We start from the raw sequence: 15,399 nt of genomic DNA on the forward strand, positions 1-15,399 counted from the left end.
AATTTTGAGGTTTGCAAAGGATTCTGGGTAACAGAACCTGGTCAGAGCCCCACAAGTCACCCCATCTTGGATTCCCCTAGGTCTCTAGTTTTCAGAAATGCACAGGTTTGGTAGGTTTCCCTAAGTGCTGGCTGAGCTAGAGGACAAAATCTACAGGTAGGCACTTTGCAAAAAAACAGCTCTGTATTCTGTGATGTGTCCACGTTGTGTTTTGGGGCATATCCTGTTGCGGGCGCTAGGCCTACCCACACAGGTGAGGTACCATTTTTATCGGGAGACTTGGGGGAGCGCTGGATGGAAGGAAATTTGTGGCTCCTCTCAGATTCCAGAACTTTCTGTCACCGAAATGTGAGGAAAATGCGTTTTTTTAGCCAAAAATTGAGGTTTGCAAAGGATTCTGGGTAACAGAACCTGGTCAGAGCCCCACAAGTCACCCCATCTTGGATTCCCCTAGGTCTCTAGTTTTCAAAAATGCACAGTTTTGGTAGGTTTCCCTAGGTGCCGGCTGAGCTAGAGGCCAAAATCTACAGGTAAGTACTTTGCAAAAAACAGCTCTGTTTTCTTTCAAAAAATGGGATGTGTCCACGTTGTGTTTTGGGGCCTATTATGTTGCGGCCGCTAGGCCAACCCAAACAAGTGAGGTATCATTTTTATCGGGAGACTTGGGGAAACGCTGGGTAGAAGGAAATTTGTGGCTGCTCTCAGATTCCAGAACTTTCTGTCACCGAAATGTGAGGAAAATGCGTTTCTTTAGCCAAAAATTGAGGTCTGCAAAGGATTCTGGGTAACAGAACCTGGTCAGAGCCCCGCAAGTCACTGCATCTTGGTTTCCCCTAGGTGTCTAGTTTTAAAAAATGCACAGGTTTGGTAGGTTTCCCTAGGTGCCGGATGAGCTAGAGGCCAAAATCTACAGGTAGGCACTTTGCAAAAAACAGCTCTGTTTTCTTTTAAAAAATGAGATGTGTCCACGTTGTGTTTTGGGGCGTGTCTTGTCGCGGCCGCTAGGCCTACCCACACAAGTGAGCTATCATTTTTATCGGGAGACTTGGGGGAAGGCTGGGTGGAAGGAAATTTGTGGCTCCTCTCAGATTCCAGAACTTTCTGTCACCGAAATGTGAGGAAAATGCGTTTTTTTAGCCAAAAATTGAGGTTTGCAAGGATTCTGGGTAACAGAACCTGGTCAGAGCCCCGCAAGTCACCCCATCTTGGATTCCCCTATGTGTCTTGTTTTCAAAAATGCACAGGTTTGGTAGGTTTCCCTAGGTGCCGGCTGAGCTAGAGGCCAAAATCTACAGGTAGGCACTTTGCAAAAAACAGCTCTGGTTTTTAAAAAAAAATGGGATGTGTCCACGTTGTGTTTTGGGGTGTCTCCTGTCTCGGCCGCTAGGCCTACCCACACAAGTGAGGTATCATTTTTATCGGGAGACTTGGGGGAACGCTGGGTGGAAGGAAATTTGTGGCTCCTCTCAGATTCCAGAACTTTCTGTCACCGAAATGTGAGGAAAATGTGTTTTTTTAGCCAAAAATGTAGGTTTGCAAAGGATTCTGGGTAACAGAACCTGGTGTGAGCCCCACAAGTCACCCCATCTTGGATTCCCCTAGGTCTCTAGTTTTCAAAAATGCACAGGTTTTGTAGGTTTCCCTAGGTGCCGGCTGAGCTAGAGGCCAAAATCTACAGGTAGGTACTTTGCAAAAAACAGCTCTGTTTTCTTTCAAAAAATGGGATGTGTCTACGTTGTGATTTGGTGTGTCCGCTGTCGCGGCCGCTAGGCATACCCACACAAGCGAGGTATCATTTTTATCGGGAGACTTGAGGGAACGCTGGGTGGAAGGAAATTTGTGTCTCCTTTCAGATTCCAGAACTTTCTGTCACCGAAATGTGAGGAAAATGCGTTTTTTTAGCCAAAAATTGAGGTTTGCAAAGGTATCTGGGTAACAGAACCTGGTCAGAGCCCCGCAAGTCACCCCATCTTGGATTCCCCTAGGTCTCTAGTTTTCAAAAATGCACAGGTTTGGTAGGCTTCCCTGGGTGCCGGCTGAGCTGGAGGCCAAAATCTACAGGTAGGCACTTTGCAAAAACACAGCTCTGTTTTCTTTAAAAAAATAGGATGTGTCCACGTTGTGTTTTGGGGTGTCCTTTGTCGCTGCCGCTAGGCGTACCCACACATGTGAGGTATCATTGTTATCGGGAGACTTGGGGGAACGCTGGGTGGAAGGAAATTTTTGGCTCCTCTCAGATTCCAGAACTTTCTGTCACCGAAATGTGAGGAAAATGTGTTTTTTTAGCAAACAATTGAGGTTTGCCAAGGATTCTGGGTAACAGAACCTGGTCAGAGCCCCGCAAGTCACCCCATCTTGGATTCCCCTAGGTGTCTAGTTTTCAAAAATGCACAGGTTTGGTAGGCTTCCCTAGGTGCTGGCTGAGCTGGAGGCCAAAATCTACAGGTAGGCACTTTGCAAAAACACAGCTCTGTTTTCTTTCAAAAAATGGGATGTGTCCACATTGTGTTTTGGACCTTATTCTGTTGCAGGCACCTGGCCCACCCACACAAGTGAGGTATCATTTTTATCGGGAGACTTGGGGGAACGCTGGGTGGAAGGAAATTTGTGTCTCCTCTCAGATTCCAGAACTTTCTGTCACCGAAATGTGAGGAAAATGCGATTTTTGAGGCAAAAATGTAGGTTTGCAAAGGATTCTGGGTAACAGAACCTAGTCAGAGCCCCACAAGTCACCCCATCTTGGATTCCCCTAGGTCTCTAGTTTTCAAAAATGCACAGTTTTGGTAGGTTTCCCTAGGTGCCGGATGAGCTAGAGGACAAAATCTACAGGTAGGCACTTTGCAAAAACAGCTCTGTTTTCTTTCAAAAAATAGGATGTGTCCACGTTATGTTTTGGGGCATATCTTGTCGCGGGCGCTAGGCCTACCCACACAAGTGAGATACCATTTTTATCGGGAGACTTGGGGGAGCGCTGCGTTGAAGGAAATTTGTGGCTCCTTTCAGATTCCAGAACTTTCTGTCACCAAAATGTGAAGAAAATGTGTTTATTTTAGCCAAATTTTGAGGTTTGCAAAGGATTCTGGGTAACAGAACCTGGTCAGAGCCCCACAAGTCACCCCATCTTGGATTCCCCTAGGTCTCTAGTTTTCAGAAATGCACAGGTTTGGTAGGTTTCCCTAAGTGCTGGCTGAGCTAGAGGCCAAAATCTACAGGTAGGCACTTTGCAAAAAAACAGCTCTGTATTCTGTGATGTGTCCACGTTGTGTTTTGGGGCATATCCTGTCGCGGGCGCTAGGCCTACCCACACAGGTGAGGTACCATTTTTATCGGGAGACTTGGGGGAGCACTGGATGGAAGGAAATTTGTGGCTCCTCTCAGATTCCAGAACTTTCTGTCACCGAAATGTGAGGAAAATGCGTTTTTTTAGCCAAAAATTGAGGTTTGCAAAGGATTCTGGGTAACAGAACCTGGTCAGAGCCCCACAAGTCACCCCATCTTGGATTCCCCTAGGTCTCTAGTTTTCAAAAATGCACAGTTTTGGTAGGTTTCCCTAGGTGCCGGCTGAGCTAGAGGCCAAAATCTACAGGTAAGTACTTTGCAAAAAACAGCTCTGTTTTCTTTCAAAAAATGGGATGTGTCCACGTTGTGTTTTGGGGTGTCCTCTGTCGCGGCCGCTAGGCCTACCCACACATGTGAGGTATCATTTTGTATCGGGAGACTTGGGGGAACGCTGGGTGGAAGGAAATTTGTGGCTCCTCTCAGATTCCAGAACTTTCTGTCACCGCAATGTGAGGAAAATGCGTTTTTTTAGCCAAAAATTGAGGTTTGCAAAGGATTCTGGGTAACAGAACCTAGTCAGAGCACCGCAAGTCACCCCATCTTGGATTGCCCTAGGTCTCTAGTTTTCAAAAATGCACAGGTTTGGTAGGCTTCCCTAGGTACCGGCTGAGCTGGAGGCCAAAATCTACAGGTAGGCACTTTGCAAAAACACAGCTCTGTTTTCTTTAAAAAAATAGGATGTGTCCACGTTGTGTTTTGGGGTGCTCTGTGTCGCGGCCGCTAGGCCTACCCACACATGTGAGGTATCATTTTTATCGGGAGACTTGGGGGAACGCTGGGTGGAAGGAAATTTGTGTCTCCTCTCAGATTCCAGAACTTTCTGTCACCGAAATGTGAGGAAAATGCGTTTTTTTAGCCAAAAATTGAGGTTTGCAAAGGATTCTGGGTAACAGAACCTAGTCAGAGCCCCGCAAGTCACCCCATCTTGGATTCCCCTAGGTCTCTAGTTTTCAAAAATGCACAGGTTTGGTAGGCTTCCCTAGGTGCCGGCTGAGCTGGAGGCCAAAATCTACAGGTAGGCACTTTGCAAAAACACAGCTCTGTTTTCTTTCAAAAAATAGGATGTGTCCACTTTGTGTTTGGGGGTGTCCTCTGTCGCGGCCGCTAGGCCTACCCACACATGTGAGGTATCATTTTTATCGGGAGACTTGGGGGAACGCTGGGTGGAAGGAAATTCGTGTCTCCTCTCAGATTCCAGAACTTTCTGTAAGCGAAATGTGAGGAAAATGCGTTTTTTTAGCCAAAAATTTAGGTTTGCAAAGGATTCTGGGTAACAGAACCTAGTCAGAGCCCCACAAGTCACCCCATCTTGGATTCCCCTAGGTCTCTAGTTTTCAAAAATGCACAGTTTTGGTAGGTTTCCCTAGGTGCCGGATGAGCTAGAGGACAAAATCTACAGGTAGGCACTTTGCAAAAACAGCTCTGTTTTCTTTCAAAAAATAGGATGTGTCCACGTTGTGTTTTGGGGCGTCCTCTGTCGCGGCCGCTAGGCCTACCCACACATGTGAGGTATCATTTTGTATCGGGAGACTTGGGGGAACGCTGGGTGGAAGCAAATTTGTGGCTCCTCTCAGATTCCAGAACTTTCTGTCACCGAAATATGAGGAAAATGTGTTTTTTTAGCAAAAAATTGAGGTTTGCCAAGGATTCTGGGTAACAGAACATGGTCAGAGCCCCACAAGTCACCCCATCTTGGATTCCCCTAGGTCTCTAGTTTTAAAAAATGCACAGGTTTGGTAGGTTTCCCTAGGTGCCGGCTGAGCTAGAGGCCGAAATCTACAGGTAGGCACTTTGCAAAAAACAGCTCTGTTTTTTTTTCAAAAAATGGGATGTGTCCACGTTATGTTTTGGGGTGTCCCCTGTCGTGGCCGCTAGGCCTACCCACACAAGCGAGGTATCATTTTTATCGGGAGACTTGGGGGAACGCTGGGTGGAAGGAAATTTGTGACTCCTTTCAGATTCCAGAACTTTCTGTCACCGAAATGTGAGGAAAATGCTTTTTTTTAGCCAAAAATTGAGGTTTGCAAAGGATTCTGGGTAACAGAACTTGGTCAGAGCCCCGCAAGTCACCCCATCTTGGATTCCCCTAGGTTTCTAGTTTTCAATAATTCACAGGTTTGGTAGGTTTCCCTAGGTGCCGGCTGAGCTTGAGGCCAAAATCTACAGGTAGGTACTTTGCAAAAAACAGCTCTGTTTTCTTTCAAAAAATGGGATGTGTCCTCGTTGTGTTCTGGGGTGTTCTCTGTCACGGCCGCTAGGCCTACCCACACAAGTGAGGTATCATTTTTATCGGGAGACTTGGGGGAACGCTGGGTGGAAGGAAATTTGTGTCTCCTTTCAGATTCCAGAACTTTCTGTCACCGAAATGTGAGGAAAATGCGTTTTTTTATCCAAAAATTGAGGTTTGCAAAGGTTTCTGGGTAACAGAACCTGGTCAGAGCCCCACAAGTCACCCCATCTTGGATTCCCCTAGGTCTCTAGTTTTCAAAAATGCACAGGTTTGGTAGGCTTCCCTGGGTGCCGGCTGAGCTGGAGGCCAAAATCTACAGGTAGGCACTTGGCAAAAAACAGCTCTGTTTTCTTTAAAAAAATAGGATGTGTCCACGTTGTGTTTTGGGGCGTCCTTTGTCGCGGCCGCTAGGCCTACCCACACATGCGAGGTATCATTTTTATCGGGAGACTTGGGGGAACGCTGGGTGGAAGGAAATTTGTGTCTCCTCTCAGATTCCAGAACTTTCTGTCACCGAAATGTGAGGAAAATGCGTTTTTTTAGCCAAAAATTGAGGTTTGCAAAGGATTCTGGGTAACAGAACCTAGTCAGAGCCCCGCAAGTCACCCCATCTTGGATTCCCCTAGGTCTCTAGTTTTCAAAAATGCACAGGTTTGGTAGGCTTCCCTAGGTGCCGGCTGAGCTGGAGGCCAAAATCTACAGGTAGGCACTTTGCAAAAACACAGCTCTGTTTTCTTTAAAAAAATAGGATGTGTCCACGTTGTGTTTTGGGGTGTTCTCTGTCGCGGCCGCTAGGCCTACCCACACATGTGAGGTATCATTTTTATCAGGAGACTTGGGGGAACGCTGGGTGGAAGGAAATTTGTGTCTCCTCTCAGATTCCAGAACTTTCTGTCACCGAAATGTGAGGAAAATGCGTTTTTTTAGCCAAAAATTGAGGTTTGCAAAGGATTCTGGGTAACAGAACCTAGTCAGAGCCCCGCAAGTCACCCCATCTTGGATTCCCCTAGGTCTCTAGTTTTCAAAAATGCACAGGTTTGGTAGGCTTCCCTAGGTGCCGGCTGAGCTGGAGGCCAAAATCTACAGGTAGGCACTTTGTAAAAACACAGCTCTGTTTTCTTTCAAAAAATAAGATGTGTCCACGTTGTGTTTTGGGGTGTACTCTGTCGCGGCCGCTAGGCCTACCCACACATGTGAGGTATCATTTTGTATCGGGAGACTTGGGGGAACGCTGGGTGGAAGCAAATTTGTGGCCCCTCTCAGATTCCAGAACTTTCTGTCACCGAAATGTGAGGAAAATGTGTTTTTTTAGCAAAAAATTGAGGTTTGCCAAGGATTCTGGGTAACAGAACATGGTCAGAGCCCCACAAGTCACCCCATCTTGGATTCCCCTAGGTCTCTAGTTTTCAAAAATGCACAGTTTTGGTAGGTTTCCCTAGGTGCCGGCTGAGCTAGAGGCCAAAATCTACAGGTAAGTACTTTGCAAAAAACAGCTCTGTTTTCTTTCAAAAAATGGGATGTGTCCACGTTGTGTTTTGGGTCGTACCCTGTCGCGGCCGCTAGGCCAACCCAAACAAGTGAGGTATCATTTTTATCGGGAGACTTGGGGAAACGCTGGGTAGAAGGAAATTTGTGGCTGCTCTCAGATTCCAGAACTTTCTGTCACCGAAATGTGAGGAAAATGCGTTTCTTTAGCCAAAAATTGAGGTCTGCAAAGGATTCTGGGTAACAGAACCTGGTCAGAGCCCCACAAGTCACCCCATCTTGGATTCCCCTAGGTCTCTAGTTTTCAAAAATGCACAGGTTTGGTAGGCTTCCCTGGGTGCCGGCTGAGCTGGAGGCCAAAATCTACAGGTAGGCACTTGGCAAAAAACAGCTCTGTTTTCTTTAAAAAAATAGGATGTGTCCACGTTGTGTTTTGGGGCGTCCTTTGTCGCGGCCGCTAGGCCTACCCACACATGCGAGGTATCATTTTTATCGGGAGACTTGGGGGAACGCTGGGTGGAAGGAAATTTGTGTCTCCTCTCAGATTCCAGAACTTTCTGTCACCGAAATGTGAGGAAAATGCGTTTTTTTAGCCAAAAATTGAGGTTTGCAAAGGATTCTGGGTAACAGAACCTAGTCAGAGCCCCGCAAGTCACCCCATCTTGGATTCCCCTAGGTCTCTAGTTTTCAAAAATGCACAGGTTTGGTAGGCTTCCCTAGGTGCCGGCTGAGCTGGAGGCCAAAATCTACAGGTAGGCACTTTGCAAAAACACAGCTCTGTTTTCTTTAAAAAAATAGGATGTGTCCACGTTGTGTTTTGGGGTGTTCTCTGTCGCGGCCGCTAGGCCTACCCACACATGTGAGGTATCATTTTTATCAGGAGACTTGGGGGAACGCTGGGTGGAAGGAAATTTGTGTCTCCTCTCAGATTCCAGAACTTTCTGTCACCGAAATGTGAGGAAAATGCGTTTTTTTAGCCAAAAATTGAGGTTTGCAAAGGATTCTGGGTAACAGAACCTAGTCAGAGCCCCGCAAGTCACCCCATCTTGGATTCCCCTAGGTCTCTAGTTTTCAAAAATGCACAGGTTTGGTAGGCTTCCCTAGGTGCCGGCTGAGCTGGAGGCCAAAATCTACAGGTAGGCACTTTGTAAAAACACAGCTCTGTTTTCTTTCAAAAAATAAGATGTGTCCACGTTGTGTTTTGGGGTGTACTCTGTCGCGGCCGCTAGGCCTACCCACACATGTGAGGTATCATTTTGTATCGGGAGACTTGGGGGAACGCTGGGTGGAAGCAAATTTGTGGCCCCTCTCAGATTCCAGAACTTTCTGTCACCGAAATGTGAGGAAAATGTGTTTTTTTAGCAAAAAATTGAGGTTTGCCAAGGATTCTGGGTAACAGAACATGGTCAGAGCCCCACAAGTCACCCCATCTTGGATTCCCCTAGGTCTCTAGTTTTCAAAAATGCACAGTTTTGGTAGGTTTCCCTAGGTGCCGGCTGAGCTAGAGGCCAAAATCTACAGGTAAGTACTTTGCAAAAAACAGCTCTGTTTTCTTTCAAAAAATGGGATGTGTCCACGTTGTGTTTTGGGTCGTACCCTGTCGCGGCCGCTAGGCCAACCCAAACAAGTGAGGTATCATTTTTATCGGGAGACTTGGGGAAACGCTGGGTAGAAGGAAATTTGTGGCTGCTCTCAGATTCCAGAACTTTCTGTCACCGAAATGTGAGGAAAATGCGTTTCTTTAGCCAAAAATTGAGGTCTGCAAAGGATTCTGGGTAACAGAACCTGGTCAGAGCCCCGCAAGTCACCGCATCTTGGTTTCCCCTAGGTGTCTAGTTTTCAAAAATGCACAGGTTTGGTAGGTTTCCCTAGGTGCCGGATGAGCTAGAGGCCAAAATCTACAGGTAGGCACTTTGCAAAAAACAGCTCTGTTTTCTTTTAAAAAATGAGATGTGTCCACGTTGTGTTTTGGGGCGTCTCTTGTCGCGGCCGCTAGGCCTACCCACACAAGTGAGCTATCATTTTTATCGGGAGACTTGGGGGAACGCTGGGTGGAAGGAAATTTGTGGCTCCTCTCAGATTCCAGAACTTTCTGTCACCGAAATGTGAGGAAAATGCGTTTTTTTAGCCAAAAATTGAGGTTTGCAAAGGATTCTGGGTAACAGAACCTGGTCAGAGCCCCACAAGTCACCCCATCTTGGATTCCCCTATGTGTCTTGTTTTCAAAAATGCACAGGTTTGGTAGGTTTCCCTAGGTGCCGGCTGAGCTAGAGGCCAAAATCTACAGGTAGGCACTTTGCAAAAAACAGCTCTGGTTTTTTAAAAAAAATGGGATGTGTCCACGTTGTGTTTTGGGGTGTCTCCTGTCTCGGCCGCTAGGCCTACCCACACAAGTGAGGTATCATTTTTATCGGGAGACTTGGGGGAACGCTGGGTGGAAGGAAATTTGTGGCTCCTCTCAGATTCCAGAACTTTCTGTCACCGAAATGTGAGGAAAATGCGTTTTTTTAGCCAAAAATTGAGGTTTGCAAAGGATTCTGGGTAACAGAACCTGGTGAGAGCCCCACAAGTCACCCCATCTTGGATTCCCCTAGGTCTCTAGTTTTCAAAAATGCACAGGTTTTGTAGGTTTCCCTACGTGAGCTAGAGGCCAAAATCTACAGGTAGGTACTTTGCAAAAAACAGCTCTGTTTTCTTTCAAAAAATGGGATGTGTCCACGTTGTGTTTTGGTGTGTCTGTTGTCGCGGCCGCTAGGCATACCCACACAAGCGAGGTATCATTTTTATCGGGAGACTTGAGGGAACGCTGGGTGGAAGGAAATTTGTGTCTCCTTTCAGATTCCAGAACTTTCTGTCACCGAAATGTGAGGAAAATGCGTTTTTTTTGCCAAAAATTGAGGTTTGCAAAGGATTCTGGGTAACAGAACCTAGTCAGAGCCCCGCAAGTCACCCCATCTTGGATTCCCCTTGGTCTCTTGTTTTAAAAAATGCACAGGTTTGGTAGGTTTCCCTAGGTGCCGGCTGAGCTAGAGGCCAAAATCTACAGGTAGGCACTTTGCAAAAAACAGCTCTGTTTTTTTAAAAAAAATGGGATGTGTCCACGTTGTGTTTTGGGGTGTCTCCTGTCTCGGCCGCTAGGCCTACCCACACAAGTGAGGTATCATTTTTATCTGGAGACTTGGGGGAACGCTGGGTGGAAGGAAATTTGTGGCTCCTCTCAGATTCCAGAACTTTCTGTCACCGAAATGTGAGGAAAATGCGTTTTTTTAGCCAAAAATTGAGGTTCGCAAAGGATTCTGTTTAACAGAACCTGGTGAGAGCCCCACAAGTCACCCCATCTTGGATTCCCCTAGGTCTCTAGTTTTCAAAAATGCACAGGTTTTGTAGGTTTCCCTAGGTGAGCTAGAGGCCAAAATCTACAAGTAGGTACTTTGCAAAAAACAGCTCTGTTTTCTTTCAAAAAATGGGATGTGTCCACGTTGTGTTTTGGTGTGTCTGCTGTCGCGGCCACTAGGCATACCCACACAAGCGAGGTATAATTTTTATCGGGAGACTTGAGGGAACGCTGGGTGGAAGGAAATTTGTGTCTCCTTTCAGATTCCAGAACTTTCTGTCACCGAAATCTGAGGAAAATGTGTTTTTTTAGCCAAAAATTGAGGTTTGCAAAGGTTTCTGGGTAACAGAACCTGGTCAGAGCCCCGCAAGTCACCCCATCTTGGATTCCCCTAGGTCTCTAGTTTTCAAAAATGCACAGGTTTGGTAGGCTTCCCTGGGTGCCGGCTGAGCTGGAGGCCAAAATCTACAGGTAGGCACTTTGCAAAAAACAGCTCTGTTTTCTTTAAAAAAATAGGATGTGTCCACGTTGTGTTTTGGGGCGCCCTGTGTCGCGGCCGCTAGGCCTACCCACACATGCGAGGTATCATTTTTATCGGGAGACTTGGGGGAACGCTGGGTGGAAGGAAATTTGTGTCTCCTCTCAGATTGCAGAACTTTCTGTCACCGAAATGTGAGGAAAATGCGTTTTTTTAGCCAAAAATTGAGGTTTGCAAAGGATTCTGGGTAACAGAACCTAGTCAGAGCACCGCAAGTCACCCCATCTTGGATTGCCCTAGGTCTCTAGTTTTCAAAAATGCACAGGTTTGGTAGGCTTCCCTAGGTACCGGCTGAGCTGGAGGCCAAAATCTACAGGTAGGCACTTTGCAAAAACACAGCTCTGTTTTCTTTAAAAAAATAGGATGTGTCCACGTTGTGTTTTGGGGTGCTCTGTGTCGCGGCCGCTAGGCCTACCCACACATGTGAGGTATCATTTTTATCGGGAGACTTGGGGGAACGCTGGGTGGAAGGAAATTTGTGTCTCCTCTCAGATTCCAGAACTTTCTGTCACCGAAATTTGAGGAAAATGCGATTTTTTAGCCAAAAATTGAGGTTTGCAAAGGATTCTGGGTAACAGAACCTAGTCAGAGCCCCGCAAGTCACCCCATCTTGGATTCCCCTAGGTCTCTAGTTTTCAAAAATGCACAGGTTTGGTAGGCTTCCCTAGGTGCCGGCTGAGCTGGAGGCCAAAATCTACAGGTAGGCACTTTGCAAAAACACAGCTCTGTTTTCTTTCAAAAAATAGGATGTGTCCACGTTGTGTTTTGGGGTGTCCTCTGTCGCGGCCGCTAGGCCTACCCACACATGTGAGGTATCATTTTTATCGGGAGACTTGGGGGAACGCTGGGTGGAAGGAAATTCGTGTCTCCTCTCAGATTCCAGAACTTTCTGTCAGCGAAATGTGAGGAAAATGCGTTTTTTTAGCCAAAAATTTAGGTTTGCAAAGGATTCTGGGTAACAGAACCTAGTCAGAGCCCCACAAGTCACCCCATCTTGGATTTCCCTAGGTCTCTAGTTTTCAAAAATGCACAGTTTTGGTAGGTTTCCCTAGGTGCCGGATGAGCTAGAGGACAAAATCTACAGGTAGGCACTTTGCAAAAACAGCTCTGTTTTCTTTAAAAAAATAGGATGTGTCCACGTTGTGTTTTGGGGCGTCCTCTGTCGCGGCCGCTAGGCCTACCCACACATGTGAGGTATCATTTTGTATCGGGAGACTTGGGGGAACGCTGGGTGGAAGCAAATTTGTGGCTCCTCTCAGATTCCAGAACTTTCTGTCACCGAAATGAGAGGAAAATGTGTTTTTTTAGCAAAAAATTGAGGTTTGCCAAGGATTCTGGGTAACAGAACATGGTCAGAGCCCCACAAGTCACCCCATCTTGGATTCCCCTAGGTCTCTAGTTTTAAAAAATGCACAGGTTTGGTAGGTTTCCCTAGGTGCCGGCTGAGCTAGAGGCCTAAATCTACAGGTAGGCACTTTGCAAAAAACAGCTCTGTTTTTTTTTCAAAAAATGGGATGTGTCCACGTTATGTTTTGGGGTGTTCCCTGTCGTGGCCGCTAGGCCTACCCACACAAGCGAGGTATCATTTTTATCGGGAGACTTGGGGGAACGCTGGGTGGAAGGAAATTTGTGGCTCCTTTCAGATTCCAGAACTTTCTGTCACCGAAATGTGAGGAAAATGCGTTTTTTTAGCCAAAAATTGAGGTTTGCAAAGGATTCTGGGTAACAGAACTTGGTCAGAGCCCCGCAAGTCACCCCATCTTGGATTCCCCTAGGTTTCTAGTTTTCAATAATTCACAGGTTTGGTAGGTTTCCCTAGGTGCCGGCTGAGCTTGAGGCCAAAATCTACAGGTAGGCACTTTGCAAAAAACAGCTCTGTTTTCTTTCAAAAAATGGGATGTGTCCTCGTTGTGTTCTGGGGTGTTCTCTGTCACGGCCGCTAGGCCTACCCACACAAGTGAGGTATCATTTTTATCGGGAGACTTGGGGGAACGCTGGGTGGAAGGAAATTTGTGTCTCCTTTCAGATTCCAGAACTTTCTGTCACCGAAATGTGAGGAAAATGCGTTTTTTTATCCAAAAATTGAGGTTTGCAAAGGTTTCTGGGTAACAGAACCTGGTCAGAGCCCCGCAAGTCACCCCATCTTGGATTCCCCTAGGTCTCTAGTTTTCAAAAATGCACAGGTTTGGTAGGCTTCCCTGGGTGCCGGCTGAGCTGGAGGCCAAAATCTACAGGTAGGCACTTTGCAAAAACACAGCTCTGTTTTCTTTAAAAAAATAGGATGTGTCCACGTTGTGTTTTGGGGTGTTTTCTGTCGCGGCCGCTAGGCCTACCCACACATGTGAGGTATCATTTTTATCAGGAGACTTGGGGGAACGCTGGGTGGAAGGAAATTTGTGTCTCCTCTCAGATTCCAGAACTTTCTGTCACCGAAATATGAGGAAAATGCGTTTTTTTAGCCAAAAATTGAGGTTTGCAAAGGATTCTGGGTAACAGAACCTAGTCAGAGCCCCGCAAGTCACCCCATCTTGGATTCCCCTAGGTCTCTAGTTTTCAAAAATGCACAGGTTTGGTAGGCTTCCCTAGGTGCCGGCTGAGCTGGAGGCCAAAATCTACAGGTAGGCACTTTGCAAAAACACAGCTCTGTTTTCTTTAAAAAAATAGGATGTGTCCACGTTGTGTTTTGGGGTGTTCTCTGTCGCGGCCGCTAGGCCTTCCCACACATGTGAGGTATCATTTTTATCAGGAGACTTGGGGGAACGCTGGGTGGAAGGAAATTTGTGTCTCCTCTCAGATTCCAGAACTTTCTGTCACCGAAATGTGAGGAAAATGCGTTTTTTTAGCCAAAAATTGAGGTTTGCAAAGGATTCTGGGTAACAGAACCTAGTCAGAGCCCCGCAAGTCACCCCATCTTGGATTCCCCTAGGTCTCTAGTTTTCAAAAATGCACAGGTTTGGTAGGCTTCCCTAGGTGCCGGCTGAGCTGGAGGCCAAAATCTACAGGTAGGCACTTTGTAAAAACACAGCTCTGTTTTCTTTCAAAAAATAAGATGTGTCCACGTTGTGTTTTGGGGTGTACTCTGTCGCGGCCGCTAGGCCTACCCACACATGTGAGGTATCATTTTGTATCGGGAGACTTGGGGGAACGCTGGGTGGAAGCAAATTTGTGGCCCCTCTCAGATTCCAGAACTTTCTGTCACCGAAATGTGAGGAAAATGTGTTTTTTTAGCAAAAAATTGAGGTTTGCCAAGGATTCTGGGTAACAGAACATGGTCAGAGCCCCACAAGTCACCCCATCTTGGATTCCCCTAGGTCTCTAGTTTTCAAAAATGCACAGTTTTGGTAGGTTTCCCTAGGTGCCGGCTGAGCTAGAGGCCAAAATCTACAGGTAAGTACTTTGCAAAAAACAGCTCTGTTTTCTTTCAAAAAATGGGATGTGTCCACGTTGTGTTTTGGGTCGTACCCTGTCGCGGCCGCTAGGCCAACCCAAACAAGTGAGGTATCATTTTTATCGGGAGACTTGGGGAAACGCTGGGTAGAAGGAAATTTGTGGCTGCTCTCAGATTCCAGAACTTTCTGTCACCGAAATGTGAGGAAAATGCGTTTCTTTAGCCAAAAATTGAGGTCTGCAAAGGATTCTGGGTAACAGAACCTGGTCAGAGCCCCACAAGTCACCCCATCTTGGATTCCCCTAGGTCTCTAGTTTTCAAAAATGCACAGGTTTGGTAGGCTTCCCTGGGTGCCGGCTGAGCTGGAGGCCAAAATCTACAGGTAGGCACTTGGCAAAAAACAGCTCTGTTTTCTTTAAAAAAATAGGATGTGTCCACGTTGTGTTTTGGGGCGTCCTTTGTCGCGGCCGCTAGGCCTACCCACACATGCGAGGTATCATTTTTATCGGGAGACTTGGGGGAACGCTGGGTGGAAGGAAATTTGTGTCTCCTCTCAGATTCCAGAACTTTCTGTCACCGAAATGTGAGGAAAATGCGTTTTTTTAGCCAAAAATTGAGGTTTGCAAAGGATTCTGGGTAACAGAACCTAGTCAGAGCCCCGCAAGTCACCCCATCTTGGATTCCCCTAGGTCTCTAGTTTTCAAAAATGCACAGGTTTGGTAGGCTTCCCTAGGTGCCGGCTGAGCTGGAGGCCAAAATCTACAGGTAGGCACTTTGCAAAAACACAGCTCTGTTTTCTTTAAAAAAATAGGATGTGTCCACGTTGTGTTTTGGGGTGTTCTCTGTCGCGGCCGCTAGGCCTACCCACACATGTGAGGTATCATTTTTATCAGGAGACTTGGGGGAACGCTGGGTGGAAGGAAATTTGTGTCTCCTCTCAGATTCCAGAACTTTCTGTCACCGAAATGTGAGGAAAATGCGTTTTTTTAGCCAAAAATTGAGGTTTGCAAAGGATTCTGGGTAACAGAACCTAGTCAGAGCCCCGCAAGTCACCCCATCTTGGATTCCCCTAGGTCTCTAGTTTT

This window comes from Pleurodeles waltl, chromosome 1_2 (assembly GCF_031143425.1).
Source record: "Pleurodeles waltl isolate 20211129_DDA chromosome 1_2, aPleWal1.hap1.20221129, whole genome shotgun sequence".
NCBI lineage: Eukaryota > Metazoa > Chordata > Amphibia > Caudata > Salamandridae > Pleurodeles > Pleurodeles waltl.